The sequence below is a fragment of the Galeopterus variegatus genome, unplaced genomic scaffold (genome assembly GCF_000696425.1).
Source record: "Galeopterus variegatus unplaced genomic scaffold, G_variegatus-3.0.2 Scaffold61, whole genome shotgun sequence".
Lineage (NCBI taxonomy): Eukaryota > Metazoa > Chordata > Mammalia > Dermoptera > Cynocephalidae > Galeopterus > Galeopterus variegatus.
Genome location: NW_007726172.1, coordinates 750,892 through 771,241, shown reverse-complemented (window position 1 = coordinate 771,241; position 20,350 = coordinate 750,892).

Here is a 20,350-nt window from a genome sequence, read left to right as displayed (position 1 = left end):
CAAAGCTATAATTTTCCATATTTCCCACTGACCTCATAGGTGGTAGCCACACAACCATGGTACAATTAGTTGGTTTATCAAATGACTCCAATATTCTCCCATCACCACCAGGATAGCTGTCTCTAAGCCACTCATATCAAAGAATTAGTTTTTAAACGACTTTATTGAGATATGATTTACCTTCCATAAAATAGTTCACTTAAAGTACATGATTCCATGTCATACTCAGAATTGTGCAATCATCCCCACAAGCTAATTTTACAATATTTTTGTTATCCCCTCAAAATCCCCATATTCATTAGAAGTTGTTCTTCATCCCCTCTCCCAGCCCAGCACTAGGAAATCACTAGTTTATCTCTCTCTATTTATATTTGTCTGTTCTGGCCATTTCATGTAAATCTATTCATACCATATGTGATCTTGTAACTGGCTTCTTTCAGTTTGCATAATATTTTTAGGGTTCATTCATGTCATAGCATGTAACAGTACTTTATTCTTTTTTATTGTTGAATAGTATTTCACTGTATGGATAGACCATATTGTTATTTTTTTTGTTTTCTTTTTTAAATCAGAGAACATGATGAACAGCATTCTTTTTTCCCTATAATTTCTTCTATTTTATTTATTTCTTAATTGAAACGTAATTGATTATACATATTTATGGGGAACAGAGTTGACCATCAGTATTTGTGTACAGTATGTGATGATCAAATCAGTATTGTTAGCATGCTCATCATTACAAATCGTAATTATTCTTTGTGTCCATTACACAATTTTCCCTAACCACTCTCTCTCTCCCTCTCCCCCTTTCGCACTTCTAGTAACCAAATGAACAGCATTCTTGAAAGCGTTAGTTACAATGCCTCACAAAAACAATTGTTAATTATTTTTGAAATTTAACCACATGTTAATTTGAAAACTCTGTTCACTGTAAGTGACTCACATACAATTAATTAAGACCATGCTGAAAGCAAAATGTGGAATTCTACCAAAGCCATCCCAGTTTATTTTTAAAAACCATTAGTAAAGATATTTTCTTAAAATATAAAAAATAAAATAAAATCAAGAGGAAACCCTAAACCATGTAAGATGCTGAGACAACAGAGGTAAGCCAGGCATATAGCAAGATTATGTTTATTCTGTTTCCCATGGTAGAAAATATATATTTTTTTCATGAGGACAATAGATTAGCATAATGCCAGGCTTAAAATAGGCTCTCAAAACAATTTTTTGAATGAATGGTTAAAGAAGTGGTGGACTAATAGGTACAAAACTATGCTATCTACCCTAAGTGAATCATTGTGCAGTACATGAATGTATTGAAACAACACATTGCACCCCACAAACATGTAGAAGTAAATGTTAAAATTTTTAAGTTGCTTAAAAAATGTCTAAAAAAATTTTTTTTAAATAATGTTTTCTCAATAAGTATGATTTAAATAACTTTGGGAAGAGAAGGTGATGGAGCCTTTTCCTGAAGCCAGTAACACAAGTAATGACTACAGAGGCTTCAGGTCAAGATGGCAGAATAGACAGTCCCCAGTGTCACTCTCTCCCATAAATCAATGAATTTACAACTATTAAAAAGCAACAACAGCCAAGATGGGGCTGCTAGAGCTCAGGGGAAGAGGAGGAGAGACCTACAGAGTGCATGAAGGTGGGAGAAGCCACAATGAGAGAAAGAAAAAACCTCTCTGACCATTTTGAGCCTTGGCCACTTTAAGGCTGGAGCTGCTGAGCACACAGAGCAGGAGCTGGCAAAAAGCTGCAGCTGTGCCCTTCAGATGGAGTTGCTTGGAGGCAGCAGGGGAGAAGAGGGCCTTGGTGGCCCCCAGGCCAGCAGTACCATCAGCAGGATTCCTGTGGACCCACATAGGACCAAGGAGCCACAACAACTGAAAAAAAAAAGTAGCCACTCAGAGGCTGGTGAGTCATCACAAGGGACTGGAGCATGGCCCATCCCATGGGAAGTGTTTGGAGCACGGGTGGTGGGGGAGACAGGCCCACCAGAGGAATGCTGTGGCACAGTGAGTACAGCTGATCTGCCCCCCAATCAGTGTAGGACCACTCAGAGGAGACTGGTCAGGAATACAGAATTGCAAGGGGTGCAGTTTGATGAAAAGACTCAGGCCCAGACCAGTGTTTCTATACAACCCAGGTGCACCAAATTTCACCAGATCCAGAAGTACCTATAAAGTCAACCATTAAAACCTGAGCTGCACAAAAAGCCTTCCCTAGGGAATCAGCAGCAAAGCAGCAATTTAACTCAGCCCCAGAGCTCAAGTACTGGTCCCCACAGGAAGTCCCACCATTTTTGAAGTAAGCAAAGGACAACAAATTAGTTCCAGTGCAGAGTTTGAGTGGTGGGAACAGCAAACAATCCAACACAGAACCGAAAGAAAAATCAAAGTACCCACAACTAGACACAAAGTTTGATAACTAGTAAAGGTCTCATTTCAATAAAGAACACCTATAACACCTAGAGGGACTGGAAATCCCCTGGGCTACCAAGCCAGGAATGGGAGGAGGGCGGGGGGCCTCAGCCATGCCCTCCAACACCCACAACCAGTCCCAAGGATGGAGGCCTTGGGCCTTGGCCACATGCCTCCAACAAGTCCAGCCACCCCGGTGACAAGCACCAAGCTGCAGCAGGAAATGCCCTGAGTTCTCCCAAGCTTGGGAAGTGGGGGACCGAGGGCCTCATCCACACACTCCCCACACAAGCAACCAGCCCAGCAGCAACCAGTAGGCCTCAGCAAGCAGGTCCCCGGGTTCCTGAGCTGGGGTGGTGGGGGGCGAGGACTATTGCCACACCCCCTTGACATCTGCACCCAGCCTGGCAATCACCGAGCCACCACTGGAAGCCCACTGGTCTCCCCTGTGGCAATGTAGGGAGTGCCATAAACCTCAATCCCGCCCCTACTCCTTCCTTCTTCTTCCATCCCATTTCCTTCCCCTTTACCCTCTCCCTCTCCCTCCCAACTGCTCTACAACAACATAAAATGTAAAAAAAAAAAATTAATGGAATGTAAAAATAAATAAATAAATAAAAAACAAGTAATGACTCCATCCCTTACCACAATAATTTATGCTTTATGCAAATATTAACTCTATATTTATTTTCTAGAATTATGACTTTTAATAATATATATAAATTAACATCACAACACCTAATTTTATACATTATATTTTTCTTGAAAGTTAAGTGATTTAAAAGGCATTATTTCTTCTAGTTCTCACATTACCAATTTTACAGAGATGTGGTTATATCCATCCCTGTTACAGATTGGGTTCCCTGGGAAGGTGACTCTAAAATGGAGATTAGTGTGCAGGACATTTATTAGGGAGTATTATAGGTATAAACACATGGAAAAGAGGAAGCAAAATTAAACCGAGAGAGTTGGGCTTTGTGTTGATTCAATGAAGGGTACAATTGATTCTACAGAGAGTTCTAAAACTGATATGGCCCTTCAGAATTGTCTCAAGCTATAAGAGAAAGCCAGACTTTATATCCCTTCCTTGACTGGTCATTGGCTATGGACTGCCCCATAGGAAGGAGGCATGACATTGGGCAAGGCAGCTCACTCCAGCTGAGAATTTACTGGAGAGAGCTGACAGCTGAGTGCTTCCAGCAGCTGGAGAAACAAGCCCTTTATTTCTACAGGGGATCTAGGCAGCACATCACAGCATCCATGACAGTCACTGTCTACATTTCCATTCATTCCTTAGCTTTTGAAAAAGTTGAGAAATCTTTTAAAAAGATTTTTATTTTTCTTAGTTAAAAGAGAATCAAACTTGTAACTAAGACCTTGACTCAAGACTTACCTTGGCCACTGGCCAGATGTATAATTTGGGACAAACTCATTATTCATTTTGATACCCATTTTTTTCTTACATAAAGTGAAGGAGGCTATATTTAATAATATCTAAGTACCTTTCAAATTTTAATATCTACAAATAAAAATGTGTATGTGGTGTGTGATATTTAGCTTTAAGATAAAGTGAAGAAAAGCAGTCACATCAACTCACAAATGATTGCTGAATGGTTGTTCTATCTAATTTTCCACAAAGTTAGGGCAGGTTGTCATTAATTTTCTATATATACCTATTACATTAGTTTTCTATTGCTACATAATATATCACCACAGACTTAGTGGCTCAAAATAAGCCACTTATTTATCAACTTACGGTTGTGTAGATCAAATGTTCAGGCACAGCTCAAGTGGATTCTCGGGTCAGAGTCTCACAAGGCTGAGATTAATGTGACAATTTCTTAATTTCAATAAAATTTCAATTAAATTTTTAAATTTCAAGCGAGATTAATTTCTGTTTTTTAATTAGAAATCGTTGGATTTATTACTGTCACTAGATCAAAGAAAAAATTACAAATCAATTGTATTTCTTCCTACCAGCAACAAACAACTAGATTAACAATAATCTAATTATTAAATGAGATTGTTAAATTAAATTTCAGTTAGTAATTAAATTATTGATTAATACACAATTAGAAAATAAAAAATTTTTAAAATCATGCCACTCATAATAGTATTCACTTATCAAGTATCTAGGAATAAATCAATATGCATTCAGTAGAAACCATTCTTTGAGAACCCATACAACCATTCTGTTTTTCAGTGCAGTATTTGATAGATTATATGAAATAGCCAGCACTTTATTATAAAATAGGCTTTGTGTTAGATGATTCTGCCCAACTATAGACCAATGTAAGTGTTCTGAGAACACTTAAGGTAGGCTAGGCTAAGCTATGATATTCACTAGGTTGGGTGTATTAAATGCATTTATTTTTTAATTTTTCTCTTTACCAATTCCTCCCTCTCCTCCCTCCCTCACCCCCCTTTCCCACCTCTGGCAACTTCAGTTCTGTTCTCTTGTCTTAAAAAGTTCAACATCTTATTGTGATTGTAGTATCTTTTTTATTTTTCATTTGTTTATTTATTAGCTCCACCACATATATGTGAGGACATGCAATATTTCTCTTTCTGAGCCTGGTTTATTTCACTTAATGTGATTTTCTCTAAATCCATCCATATTGCTGTGAATGGCAGTATTTCATTCTTTTTAAGGTGGAATAGTATTCCACTGTATAAATATACCACATTTTCCTCATCCACTCATCCAATGATGGGCATTTAAATTGATTTCAACTCTTGGCTATTGTGAATAGAGCTGCAGTAATCATGGGAGCACAGTGTCCTTTTGACATGATGATTTCCATTCCTTTGGGTATATACCCAGCAGTTGGATTGCTGGGTTATACAGCAGTTCTATCTGTAGTTGTTTGAGGGAACTCCATACCATTTTCCATAATGGCTGCACCATTTTATAATCCCACTAACAGTGTAGGAGGTTCCTCTTTCTCTTCATCCTCTTCAGCATTTGTTATTCTCCATCTTTTTGATGATAAACAGTCTAACTGGAGTAAGATGATATCTCAATGTGGTTTTGATTTACATTTCTTGGATGCTGAGTGATGTTGAGCATTTTTTCATATGTCTGTTTGTCATTTGTATATCATCCTTTGAAAAATGCCTATTCAGGTTCTTTGCCCACTTCTTAATTGGGTTACTTGTTTTTTCACTGTTAAGTTGTCTGAGTCCCTTGTATATTCTGGATACTAATCCTTTGTCAGATGCATATTTTGCAAATATTTTCTCCCACTCTGTTGATTGTCTTTTAACTCTTTTAATTGTTTCTTGTGCTGTGCAGAAGCATTTTAGTTTGATATAATCCCATTTGTTTATTTTTCCTTTTGTTACTTGTGCTTTGGGGGTCATATTCATAAAGTCTATGCCCCGTTGTACTTCCTGAAGCATTTCCCCTATGTGTATTGGAAGTACTAGCCAGAGCAATCAGGGTAGAGAAAGAAATAAAGGGCATCCAGATTGGAAAAGATGAAGCCAAATTGTCCCTATTTGCAGATGACATGATCTTATATAGAGAGAAGCCTAAAGACTCTACAAAAAACCTCTTAGAGTTGATAAAAAAATTCAGCAAAGTTGCAGAAAACAAAATCAACATGCAAAAATCAGTAGCATTTTCATACTCCAACAATGTACTAGCAGAGAAAGAAACCAAGAAATCTAGCCCATTTACAATAATCACCAAAAAAAAAAAAAAAAAAAAATACTTAGGAGTAAAGTTAACCAAGGATGTGAAAGCTATCTGTGATGAGAACTACAAATCACTGTGGAAAGAAATTAAAGAGAGCACAGGAAGATGGAAAGATATTCCATGCTCTTGGATTAGAAGAATTAACATTGTGAAAATGTCCATACTACCCAAAGTGATCTATACATTCAATGCAATCTCCAAAAAATACCAATGAGATTTTTTACAGAAATGAAAAAACAATTCTAACATTGTTAGAACAATGAAAAGACTCCAAATAGCCAAAGCAATCCTGAGCAAAAATAAATAAATAAAACTGGAGGTATAATACTACCTGAATTCAAATCATACTACAAAGCTATAGGAACTAAAACAGTATGGTACTGGCATAAAAACAGACACACAGACCAATGGGACAGAATAGAGAACCCAGAAATCAACCCATATACTTATAGCCAACTGATCTTTGACAAAGGCACCAAGAACACACACTGGAGAAAAGACTGCCTCTTCAATAAATGGTGCAAGGAAAATTGGACAGCCATATGTAGAAAAATGCGACTAAAACTGTAACTCTTTCCATATACCAAAATCAACTCAAAATGAATTAAAGAATTAAATATATGTCCTGAAATTAATTTCTTAACATTAAGTCCAAAATTAAGCCAGACTGGAGTCTCATTTGAAATGTGGGGCTTTCTCTCAAGCTCATTTAAATTGTGACAGACTTTAGTTCCTTGCAGTTGTACTGAGACCCTCAGATTCTAAAGGTGACTCCTCCCTATGGAAATTCAAAAAAATGGCTATTTTGATTTGTTCTTCAAGGCTGTAGGAAAAGTGAGGATTCCTTACATTTTTAAACTTTAGTTCCCCTTCTAAGAGCTCACCTGAATAGATCAGATCCTCACTAGATAATCTCCATTCTAATTAACTCAAAAGATTTAAAGACTTTACTTACATTTATGAAAATCCCTTTTGTATATAATAAAACATAATAAAGGGAGTGATCACATCATATCAACAAGCTTCACCTATATTCAAGAGGAGAGCATTATGCAAGGTGTGTGAACTGTGAGGTGCAAATATCAGAGCCATCTTAGATTCTGCTGCCACACACATATTGAACACCTTGAATGGTAAAGGTCAGTCTACTGCCTGATCTTATGTACTGAATCTTGGATACGAGAAGGATCTTGCAATTAAACATGTTCCATCTGATATTAGCATAGAAAGCACTGACCCGTGGTTTAACTTGACAAGAACCGTTATTTCCTTGTGTATTTTCCTGTCCTGAGTATAGGTGTAGAGTTGTGAAGTGAAGACAAAGGAGATTTAGGGAAATTAGGAGACTCAAATTTCTCAGCCTTGTTGTATCAGCCACAATTTTTCCAACTTGTTTCCTGGGCTCCCATTCCTTCACCAGCAATGCCTTTTTCTTATCATGAGATCTAAGTTAATTAAGCATCTTATTGGCACTGCAACTGTAACTTTTACAATCCAGTCCTGATTTTGGCTCTCACCTTATCTCCTCTGGCACTATAGGAGAAAAGGCATTTGTTCAAAGTTGCCATCAAGGTTTTCTCATTTTGCATTTATATTCTGATTTGGAATTTCACAGCCTTTATTACCACTATTTCTCACATAAGCTCTGTAGGACATTTATAAGAAGCTGAATATACACAATATTAATTATCATTATTGTCTTCCTAACAACTAAATTATCCAGCCATTTCAACTCAATGGTTTACCTTCCATCTTTATTATCCCATGCTGCCACAGTGGTAATCTGAATATTTTTGATGCTAACACATGACATGGATTACCATACTCTCCCTTCCCCATGAGAAAGTTATCTATACATACCTTAAATATAAGAGCAACTCCAATCCAGAATCTTACTCTAAGAGTTTACTTTCTAGAGCCATACCTGCTACCAATGACTAAAAATGTTAGAGATCCCAAGCATATGGCTTTTTAGGTAACTTGAGTATCATTTAATAAATTATCTTACATACAAAATCATGGGCAGGATTTAGTCAATACACCAATGAATCATACAAAACTCCAGAGCCAATAAAAGCTAGATTGGTTACTAACAATAAGCTTAATGGCCAAGAGAAAGAGCACTTATTACAACCTGAAGAGAGAGCTGTATTAAAAAAAGCTGCCTTGGAACTCCCATGGAAACTATGAAAGGAGCTAGGCTAAAAAAATCCCAACATCACTTTTCCTCCACCTTTCTAATCTCCTGCCATAACCTCTTATTGGCCAAAGTGATCTGAAAGCTATAAGATGAGGAGGCTCTTTGATGTAGTCCACTTGGGGCAGCCTTCCAAAGCACAGAACAGGTTGAGGAAGGATGAAGGTTGTATCCAGAGGGTAAAGTAGGGGATATCCAAATCATCGTTCAGCAAATCGTAAAACTTGTGTCCAAAAGTAAAGACATGTATAAAGCTAGGAGTATTTTATACAAATCACAACCACAATGAGATATCACTTAATTCCAGTTAGAATGGCTAGTATCAAAAAGACTAAAGATAAGTGTTGGTGAGGATAGGCAAAAAAAGGAATCCTTATACACTGTTGGTGGGAATGCAAATTAGTACAGCCATCATGGAAAATGGTATGGAAGTTTCTGAAAACAAAAATAGAATTACCCTACGATCCAGCAATCACACTACATTTCCAAAGGAAATGAAATCAGTATGTCTAAGAGATAGCTGCACTTCTATGTTTACAGCAGCACTATTCACAATAACCATGATGTGGAATCAACCTAAATGTTATCAGCAGGTGAATGGACAAAGAACACTATTCGGCCATAAAAAATTTGTATTCTTTTTTATGGCTGAATAGAAAACAAAATTTTTATGGCTGAATAGTGTTCTATTGTGTAGATGAACAATATTTTCTTTATCCATTCATTTGAGACAACAAAGATGAACCCAAAGGACATTATGTTAAGTGAAATAAACCAGACACATTATGTTAAGTGAAATAAACCAGACACAGAAAGACAAATACCACATAATCTCACTCCTATGTGAAATCTAAAAAATGTTGATCTCATAGAAGTAGAGAGTGGTTACCAGAGACTGGGAAGGGAGTAGGGAAGGGAGGGTGGGGAGAGGTTGATCAATGGGTATAAAGTTATGATTAGACAGGAGAAATAAGTTCTGGTGTTCTATTGCACAGCAGGGTGAATATAGTTAACAATAATGTATTGTGTATTTCAGAATAGCTAGAAAAGAGATTTTTGAATGTTCTCACCAAAAATAAATGATAAATGCATGAGATAATGGATATGCTTACCATGCTGATTTAATCATTACACAATGTATACAGGTACCAAAACATCATACTGTACCCCATAAATATGTTCAATTATAAGGTGTCAATTTTAAAAAGTTAGGAATACTTCAGACTAATACCTTATAATGAGAAAAATATTGTCTATCAGTTTAATCAATTTTTTCAAAAAATTATCAACACTTCATTTTAGTATATGCTATAGGCAAAGTTTAAAGGAAACTTCTATATAGCTAAATATGTAACAAAATGAAATAATCTCAAGATTTTGAGCATACCTACCTAAAACAATAACAAATATGCATTAATAAATAAAAGATAGAAAATATATTTCAAATTCTAACATCAGATTCTTCATTATAAATTTGATATTGAATGTAATATTAAAATAATAAATAATCTAATAAAAACTGAAACTAAGGGAAAAGAAGAAAAATATGTACCCTAACACAGATATTCTTAAATATTTTGTGTATACCCTTGCAGCTTTTTCCTTTAATGAATGGTTTTCACTTTTAATGTAACTGGCTGTAGTGGATTGAATTATGTCCTCCCAAAACTCTCTGAAACTTGAATTGTGTGCCCCAAATTCCATATATGAGAAACTTAGCCTCCACTGTGACTGTTAAGAGGGTGGGAAATCCTGTTATGGTAATTGAAAGGTGGGGCCTTGAAGAAGTGATTAGATTATAGTACAATTTTCCTTTAATGAATGGTTTTCACTTTTAATGTAACTGGCTGTAGTGGATTGAATTATGTCCTCCCAAAACTCTCTGAGACTTGAATTGTGTGCCCCAAATTCCATATATGAGAAACTTAGCCTCCACTGTGACTGTTAAGAGGGTGGGAAATCCTGTTATGGTAATTGAAAGGTGGGGCCTTGAAGAAGTGATTAGATTATAGTACAATGCCATAGTGAATGGATTAAAAATGGTGGTCAGGGCATGGTTCTGAGGTCTTTAAAAGAAGAGAGTCTGTCTCTCTCTCTGCTCTGTCTGTTCTGTCTGCTCCGCCATTTCACAATGTGATACTCTGTGTCACTGAAATCACCACCAAGACTCTCACCAGATGTATTTCCTGGATTTTGGACTTCCAAGTCTCTGAAACTGTGAACAAATAAATTTCATTTTCATTATAAAAAACCCAGTTCTGTGTATTCTGTCATAAGCAGCAGAAATGGACTAATACACTGGCATAGCATGCTTCTGTAATGTAGGTTGACTACTGAGAAACTGAGGAGCCACTGAAGGTTAATTACAAAGGAGTCGCTTCTCAGAGGACTTATTGTACACAAAATTCTCATAATTATTGTGTGCAGTTATATGTGCTTTACATTATGTTGCACTTGTGACAGTCTATGGTTATAGAGTTTAATACTTGTAGCAATCTCTATGCTAAGTGTTATCTGTAACTATCAGTGCAATAAAGGAGTGCTTTTTTAAAAAAGTATGACCTCATCACTATTTTGCTAAGGATCCACTCATGCCAAACCCTGAGGCTTGAAGACCACAGCTGTTCCAGAAATATCCACAGGTCTGCCATGGGGCTCCATCTGATATAGGAGGTGCTCAGTTTCCCTGGATTCAGGTTTCAGTACACACCTCTGGGTTTCCAGCCACTCACCAAGGTCTCAGGCCCCCTCCTGTAGGCTCTCCCCTAGATGAGAGTTACCTTTGCGAGTTAGACCTATTTACAGCACAAACAGAGAGAAAATGACACCAAAAAGGGCTGGCTATGCAAATCCAGTGGCTGGGCATGCTCAGTAGAGAAGGGTTATATAACCCTGGCAGTTGAATAACCTTCCACTAGAGGTGCTGGAGAGCACAGAACATTCTTGAATATGCCTGGTGCGTGTGACAGGATTTGACCAATGAATATGCTCCAAGAAGAGACCAACTGAGCATGTGTGAGACTAATGTTACATAATGGGGAACCACCCCCTTAACCAAATATGCTCAGATAGCAAAACTACAAAAGCCAAATCCCAGTAGGAGGCGTGGCTGTTGCTCACTCTCCTGGAGCCAGCCCGCACTCTGCCTGTGGAGTGTGTATTTCTTTCTTTTTGTATCAAACTGACTTTCAGCAAGCAGCTGGTTGCTCTCTTGAGCCAGCCTGTGCTCTGTACTGAGCTTTAAGTATGTATTTTTCACTTTTGTGTTAAAGTTGGTGTGGGCCCTGCTCAGTCTGTGGAGCTATGCTGCACTTTGTGGAATCTGTATTTCTCATCTATTATATTAAACTTGTTCTCACTTTCTACTATGACTCTGCCCTTGAATTCTTTCCTGTGGCAGAGTCAGGAACCTGGTAAGAGGACAGGTTGCAATGAGGCTGGCTATCGGGTCCCCTGAAACTACCTCTGACATCACATCCACTTGGGATTCTGCCTCCTTTCACATGCTGAGGAAGAACCAGCTCCTGCCCAGGATCACTCAATTTTTGTGTTAAGCTCCAGTCACTAGTCCCAATGTCCCCTTCCCTGGAGGTTACTTCGTCTTTGGAGTCTTTGAAGTCCTTTTTTACCAGGAGACCTGATCCAGACTGCCTCAATTCAATGGTGTATTTTTATAAGAGGATCAGGTCGGCATTCCTCTCCTTCCAAGAGAATCTCTGCTCCCTATGTAAATTGTCCACTTCTTCCCATAAAGACAGCTCCTTATACCAAGTGGTATTGCCATCTTGTCTGGCCACAACAGGTCTTGTTTCAACTTGCTGTGGAGTTATGATTGATATAATGGCTTACAATATCACAAATAAAGAAAATTACTCAAATAATTAAGGCAGAATCACAAAAATAAGCCCTAAGCTGATTCTCAGTTCTCTCTTCATTCATGGAAGATACTGACATAATGTCTTAAAATCTGTGTCTTCAGACACCTACCTCAAACACAAATATAATTGTATTCAGTCTATTTTGCACCCTGCTTTATTTCTTTATTTTTTAAAATTTTATTTTATTTTGTCACTATACAACGTGTTTTATTGTGACCCATTACCGAAATCTCCCTCCCTCCTTTTTCTCCCCCCTCCCTCCCAGCAATGTCCTTTCTCTTTGCTTGTAGTATCAGCTTCAAGGAATTGTTATTGTTGTGTCTTCCTCTTCCCTCCCCCCCCCAGTTTATTTGTGTGTTTATTTATTTATTTTTAGTTCCCACAAATAAGTGAGAACATGTGATATTTCTCTTTCTGTGCCTGACTTGTTTTACTTAATATAATTCTCTCAAGGTCCATCCATGTTGCTGCAAATGGCAGTATTTCATTCTTCTTTATAGCAGAGTGGTATTCCATTATGTAGATTTACCACAGTTTCTGTATCCACTCATCTGATGATGGACATTTTGGCTGGTTCCAACTCTTAGCTATTGTAAATAGTGCTACAATGAACATTGGAGAACAGGTATACCTTTGACTTGATGATTTCCATTCCTCTGGGTATATTCCCAGCAGTGGGATAGCTGGGTCATATGGTAGACCTATCTGCAATTGTTTGAGGAAACCCCATACCATTTTCCACAAAGCCTGCACCATTTTGCAGTCCCACCAACAATGTATGAGAGTTCATTTTTCTCAGCAACCTCGCCAGCATTTATCATTCATAGTCTTTTGGATATTAGCCATTCTAACTGGGGTGAGATGTTATCTAAACAATACTCTAGACCAATTGTACTTGGCAGATATCTACAGAACATTCCATCCAACAACCTCAGAATATTCATTCTTCGCATTAGCACATGGATCACTCTCCAGGATAGACCACATGCTAGGTCACAAATCAAGTCTCAACAAATTAAAAAAAAATGGAATTATCCCATGTATTTTTTCAGACCACAATAGATTAAAATTAGAAATCAATAACAAATGAAATTCCGGAAACTATACAAACACTTGGAAATTAAACAGCATTCTACTTAATGACATATGGGTCAAAGAAGAAATCAAACAGGGAATCAAAAAATTTATTGAAACTAATGAAAACAATGATACATCATACCAAAACCTGTGGGATAGTGCAAAAGCAGAACTAAGGGGGAAATTTGTTGCATTAAATGCTTACTTCAGAAGAATGGAAAGATGGCAAGTGAACAACCTAATACTTCACCTTAAAGAACTAGAAAAACAAGAACAATCCAAACCCAAAGTTAGCAGATGGAAAGAAACATTCAGATCAGAACACCCTGCTTTATTTCACTTAACATTTTATTGCAAACATTTTCAATAATTTTAGAAAGTATTTTAATTTAACTGGTTTTATGATATATAAAATACTTTTATATTTAGCAATATCTATGATACCATAGAAATGTTAGTATAGTAATTTTACTACTGATATTTAACTTCATCTTGCTGTGGTCCCTTGAATTCAATACATTGATATATGGAGATTTGGGCAAATTTCTTTAAGAACGAAAAAGAAATTTATATGAGAAGAGAAATTACGAAGTCATGAGGCACTTATAGCTCACTTTTCTGTAAAGTAAAGTTTTGTTATGTGACGTGATGCACATATTGTTGACTTGGATAGGCTACGGTTCCCAGCTTTCAAACAAATAGCAGTATAGGTGTTACTGGGAAGGCAATTTGTAGAGGTAAGTAAAGTTAATATTCAGTTTACTTTAACAGAGGGACATTATTCTAGATAAACTGACAGGGTCTTATTTAATCAGTTGAAAGGACTTGAAAGTAAGGCTGAGGCTTCTCTCAGGCAGGAGAAATTCCACCTGTGGCCAGCAGCTGCAACCCTGAATGGAGAGTTCCAGCCTGCCTTTCTGTCATCTGTCCTATGGATTTTAGACTACCCTCGCCAGTGCCCACAATCATGTAAACCAATTTCTTTTTAAAAAAAAGAATCCCTTAAAATATATCCTTCTGGTCTCTTTCACTGGATAAATGATGACTGATACCGACTTTGGTACCAAATATTGCTCTAGAGGATGAGTTTTCTGAACTGTTTTGGGAATTAGTTTTCAAATGTGATTAAATTTTAAAGCACTAATAACTCTATTTTTAGTGATAAAGAGGACACTAGTAACCCATTCTTAGGCTGGATCACAGATCCCTCAGCCCCCCTGTGCAGGTCATGAGTCAGGTAATTGAGAAAAGATCCTGGGAACTGTTGGCAAAGTACACATGCTTTATTTCAACATGGACTATGCCCGCTCATGGTCCAGAGCTGTTGTCTTTTATATCAAAAGTACACAATAGTGGCAATGATCCAAAGAGTATCTGAGGGCACATGCACAGTAACACTACTCTTACACAACTTATTTACAACGGATGTGCTGAATCATACCCAACTGGATATGAAGGTGAGGGGGGCCTGACCATACTGACTCCATTTTCTTCACACCTATATTTGACATAATATGGCAAAAGAGTTCTGGAAAATATCACCATTGAACACTTCTGATCAAATTCCTATACAAGGTGAGGTCATGGGTCACCATGTGTTTGCTACCTTAGAATATTTTTGCCAGAATAAGGAGTGGAAGGGAATTGGTCAGTTGCTTCTAATTGTGCTGGAGAAAGTAGGGAAAGAAAAGGATGAGCTCAGGGCTTCAAATTCCAGCTCAAGTTTCACATTAATGACCTAATGCTCTCTTTTTATGCCCTGAAAGCAACCCTTAACTTCTATATCTATGGAGCTGAGATTTCTGAAATTTAAATCCAGAGTCTAATCCTGTGAGTGGCTGAATTACAACACAAATTGAATTTCCAGCCTCACAAGTTGTCTTATGTTAACATGATTGGGAAGGAATGAGATCCTGAAAACTAAAATGAGGACACATTAATAAATTTCAGTGAAGCTGGGGACCTTGAACACTTTAATTTTGACAGATTGTCTCCAGTAGAAGTAGCCATTTTGCCCTGCATGAGGATGTTACCCCTGTTTTTCCTGAAGAAACTTTAATTGCCTTGCAAGGTACTGCTGATTCTTCTCAGGACCTAGTTCCACCATCTCTCTCTGCATTTAGACCTATAATTAGACATAAGTCCCAGCAGATCCTGAAGGGTAAGGTATGAAGTATGATACACAATGAGAATAACACAATTTTTCTAATTTGTATATACACAAATCTGGGGGAATAGGTGTGGGAGTGGATGTTAAGAGTGTAGGATCATGGAATATAAAGTTGAATCAGGCCGAATTTATTGATATGTGTTCATTAAGATCAAAGGACTAGAAAGGGCTGTAACAGTTTGTTTGGTTCATCATGAAGAGTACTAACATTAATAAAACAAATGTATTTCACATGATCTAACTTTTTAAAATTACACATAGAAATGTTAAGCTTGCAAAAGACAGGAAACTTTCCCCAAGCTAAAGTCTCTGTTGTAGATAAAGAACTGTAACACAGCAAAATTGCTGGCTCAAATGGCAGATGTCCTTAGTATAGGTTAACCTACTGATTGATATGTTGAGAAAGTTGCTTGATTGTTGTGTAAATATACTGAGGAAATTGCTGTAGGAAAAGAAAGTGTTTGTTAAGAACAAGCTTTTGTTGCTGGATTGACTTAACTTTTTACAAATTAAAGATGTTGCCATGACAATTATCTTAGTATTCTTTTTCTAACCACCTATGTTCCTCTTCTGTAACCTCCTGCTCTGGAAAAGAAATACTGGGAGAAGACCCCAGTCCAGTGTTATTTTTCCAAGGAGGAATGCCTCTCTCTTGAGGGTTTCTGGAAAATTAACCCCTTCAGGGCTTCTCACTGCTCAGAAGAAATGGACTTTGAGTAATCCTTTGCATCTCCATCACCCAGGGGGAGAGAGATGACAGTATATTGGTTGAAATGTGGACCTAAAGGTAGCCTATACTAAATTAAGTTGAAATGCCAGGACTGCCTTGGTATACTGTGGAGGAACAGATCCAAAGTCTTGTGAAAGTTAGAATTTTAGGATGGGTTTATCATGTAAGACCTGCTCATCAATTAGGAGGGTCCAGAGTACACACTTTTTACCAAGACTATGATAAATAAATTTATAAGGAGAATTCCAGCATCCTTGAGAACTCTGTGTTCACTCTTCTTCTATAATTGTGTCTACCAATAATAGTAGGGGCTTATGGAGGTCAAATGATTAAAGGAATTTTAGCTCAGGTCTGTCTCACATTGGGTTCATTGTGTGCCCAAACCCATCTTGTGTTTTTTTTTCTCTAGTTCCAGAATCATAATTAGAATAGTCATATTGAGAAAGTGGCAGAATCTTGACATTGATTCCCTGATTTGTGGAGTAAGGGATATTACAAAAGGAAAGACCAAGTGGAAGCCACTATTACTGCCTCTACCTAGGAAAATAAAATAGTAAACCAAGAGCAACAATGCAATCTTGGAGGATGTGAAAAGGGCAGGCACAGTGACTGTCCACCGCACCTCCACTTAACTCACCCATTTGGCCTGTGCACAAAACAGACAGATCTTGGAGAATGACAGTGATTATTATAAACTTAATTAGGTGGTGATTTTAATTGCAACTGCTATTACAGATGTGGTTTTGCTGCTTGAGGAAATTAACACATCCCCTGATATTTTGTGTGCAGCTATTCACCTGAAAAATCATTTTTAAAAAAATTATATATATTAGTAAAAGATCATGGAAGTAGTTTTCTTTCAGTTGGAAGAGAAATCCATACACTTTCACCGTCCTACTTAAGGTACATACCAATTCTTAATCTAGCTGATAACTTAGTCCAAGCATATCTTGATTGCTTTTCCTTTCCACAGGATATTACACTGTTCCATTATACTGATGATATTAAGCTGATTGAACCTGAGCAGAAAGTAGCAACTGCTCTAGACATTTCTGTTTCAGATAGTGGGAAATATATCCCAAGAAAATTGAGGGGCTTTCCATCTCGGCTAAGTTTCTAGGTGTTTAATGTTGAGAGACAGGTCAAAGTATCCCTTCTAAGGTGGAAAATAAGTTTTTGCATCTGGCACTCCTACAACCATAAAAGATACACAATGTCGAGCAGGCTTCATTAGAGTTTGGAGGCAGCACTTTGTTCTTTCCCTGTGCTACTTCAGCCCATTTATGAGTGACCCAGAAAGCTGCTAATTTTGAGTAGGATCGAGATCAAGAGAGGGCTCTGCAACAGATCCAGCCTGCTGCTCTGACACTTGGGCCATGTGTCTCCATCAAGGCATGATTTAGAAGACCTGATGATGTTTAAAGTGTCAACAGCAGAGAGAGATTCTGTTTACAGTCTTTGGCAGCAACTATAAATGAATCACAACACAGATCCTTAGGATTTTGGAGTAAAATTCTGCTATTCTCTACAGATAATTACTCTACTTTTGTGAAACAGTTTTGGCTTGCTACTGGACTGCAATGGAGACTGAACATTTAATTGAGCACCACAAAGTTATCATGTGATCTGAACTACCCATCACAAACTGGGTGCTGTCTAACCCAATAAGCCATAAAGTTGGGTTTTCACAGCAGCATTTTGTCATTGAATGGAAGTGGTACATATGAGACCAGGATTGAACAGGCTTTGAAGGCATCAGTAAATTGCATGAGGAAGTGATCCAAATGCCCATGCCCCTGCTCCCGCTACATTACCTTCTCCATCTTAGCTTACACCTATGGTCTCATGAAGAATTTCCTCCTATCAGTTGACTGAAGAAGAGAAATCCAGGTCTGGTTTATGGATGTTCTGTACTATATGCAGCACCAGCCCCAAACAGCTGCATCACTACAGCTTTTTTCTGGGACATCCCCGAAGGACAGTAGTGAAGGAAAATTTTTCCACTGGGCAGAACTTAGAGCAGTTTACCTGGCTGTTCATTTTCCTTGGAAGTAGAAATCATCAGAGATATGATTCTATATCATTCAGTAAGCTTAGGTCAATTATTTGGACTGATGTTCAGGAACTTGGAAAAAAAATAAGTGGGAAAAATGGTGACAAAGAGGTCTGGGAAAGAGGTGTGTAGATGTACTTCTCTGAATGGACAAAGTAGGTGAATGTCTCATGTGAATCCTCAGCAAAGGATGACCTCAACAGAGAAGGATTTTAATAATAAATGGGATAAATTGTTGTATGGACACCAATCATTTCTTTCTTCTGTCATTTCTGTCACTGCCCAATGGGGTCATGTACAAAGTAGCTATAGTTTCAGGTCACATATGGGCTCAGAAACATGGAGTTACACTCACCAAGGGTTACCTGGCAACAGCCACCACTGGGCCTATACTCCGCTAGCAGCAGAAACCAACCCTGAGTCCCAGTATGGAGCCATTCCCCAAGATGATCAGCCAGCTACCTGATGGTGGGTCAACGACAGCAAACTACTTTCATCACTGAATTTGCTTTGTTCTTACTGGAATAGACACTTACTCTGGATATAGATTTGCTTTCCCTGTATGCAATGCTTCTGCCAAAACACACCCATCAACTTACAGAATACCTTATCCACCATCAATGGTATTTCACACAGCTTCTGGTCAAAAGAACTCACCTCGTAGCAATTAAATGTGACAATGGACTCATGCTCATGGTATTCACTAGTCTTGCCATGTTCCAAGTCATCTTGAAGCAGCTGGCTTGATAGAATGTTGGATGGTTTTTTGAAGACTCAGTTACATTGCCACCTAGATGGAAATACCTAGCAGGAGGCAGGATTGGGGCAATTCCTTCCAGGATGAGGTATGTGCTTTAAGTCAGCATCCAATATATGTTGCTATTTCTTCCATGGGCGTAATTCATGGGTTCAGGAATTAAGGGATGAAATGGGAGTAACTCTATGCACTATTAGACCTAGTGATCCATCGGCAAAGCGTTTGCTTCCTGTCTCCTCAACTGTAGGCTCTGATGGTCTAGAGGTCTTGGTTCCAGAGAAAGGAATACTTGCACCAGGAGACACGACAATGATAACATCAGAATGGATATTGATGCTGCTCCTGTACTTCTTAATCAACAGGCAAAGAAGGAAGTTACTCTGATTTTTAAGAGGACACTGGGTTGCTACTATACAATGGAGTGAAAAAGGGGATTTGAGGAATACAAGAGAACATTTATCGTATCTCTAAGTACTTCCATGCCCTGTGATTAAAGCTAATGAAAAACTACACCTAGTAAAGGCAGGACTGCTAATGGCTCAGTGCTTCAGGCATGAAGGTTTGTGTTGCTCCACCCAGCAAAGAACCATGACTACCTGAGATGCTGGCTAAAGGCAAAGGAAATATTAAATGGGTAGTGAAAGAAAGTAGTATAAGTACCAGCTACAAATGTGTGGCTTGTTACAGAAACAAGGACTGTAGTCATTATAAGTATTTATTCCCTGTTTTATTTTGAATATGTTTGCATGTATATTAACCAAATATTTTTCCTTTCTCTCCTCTCTTATCCCTTTATCATCCAACATAAGATATATAAATGATAGTTAAATTTATATAATAGTAAGTTACAGGATATCGAAGGAGAAGAGTGAACATCACCCGAGGGCTTTGAATCCTTTTCTGGGAAAAAGGTATGTATGTTTTCATTTGTAAATAGAATAGTTGCATCATGTTAAGTGGAAATATGATTTTGTTACTATCTTTATTTAGAGTTTAAGTATGTGTTAAGCATATGTATATTGGTGCCAAGTTGACAGGAGGACTGTGATGGTGCTTTTGATGTGTCAACTTGACTAGGCTTTAGTCCCCGGTATTCAAATACCAATCCAGGTGTTGCTGTAAAGGTATTTTGTAGAGGTAATTAAAGTCCATAATCAGCTGCCTTTCATCAAGGGAGACAATTCTAGATAATCTAGATGGGATTGATTCAATCAGTTGAGCGGCCTTAAAACAGGGCTGAGGCTTTCCTGAGAAAATGCAGTTCTGCCTGTGGACCACAGCTTTAGCCTGTGCCCAAGAGTTCCAGCCTATCCTTTATGATGACTCACTCTGTGGATTTTGGAATTTTTCGATACC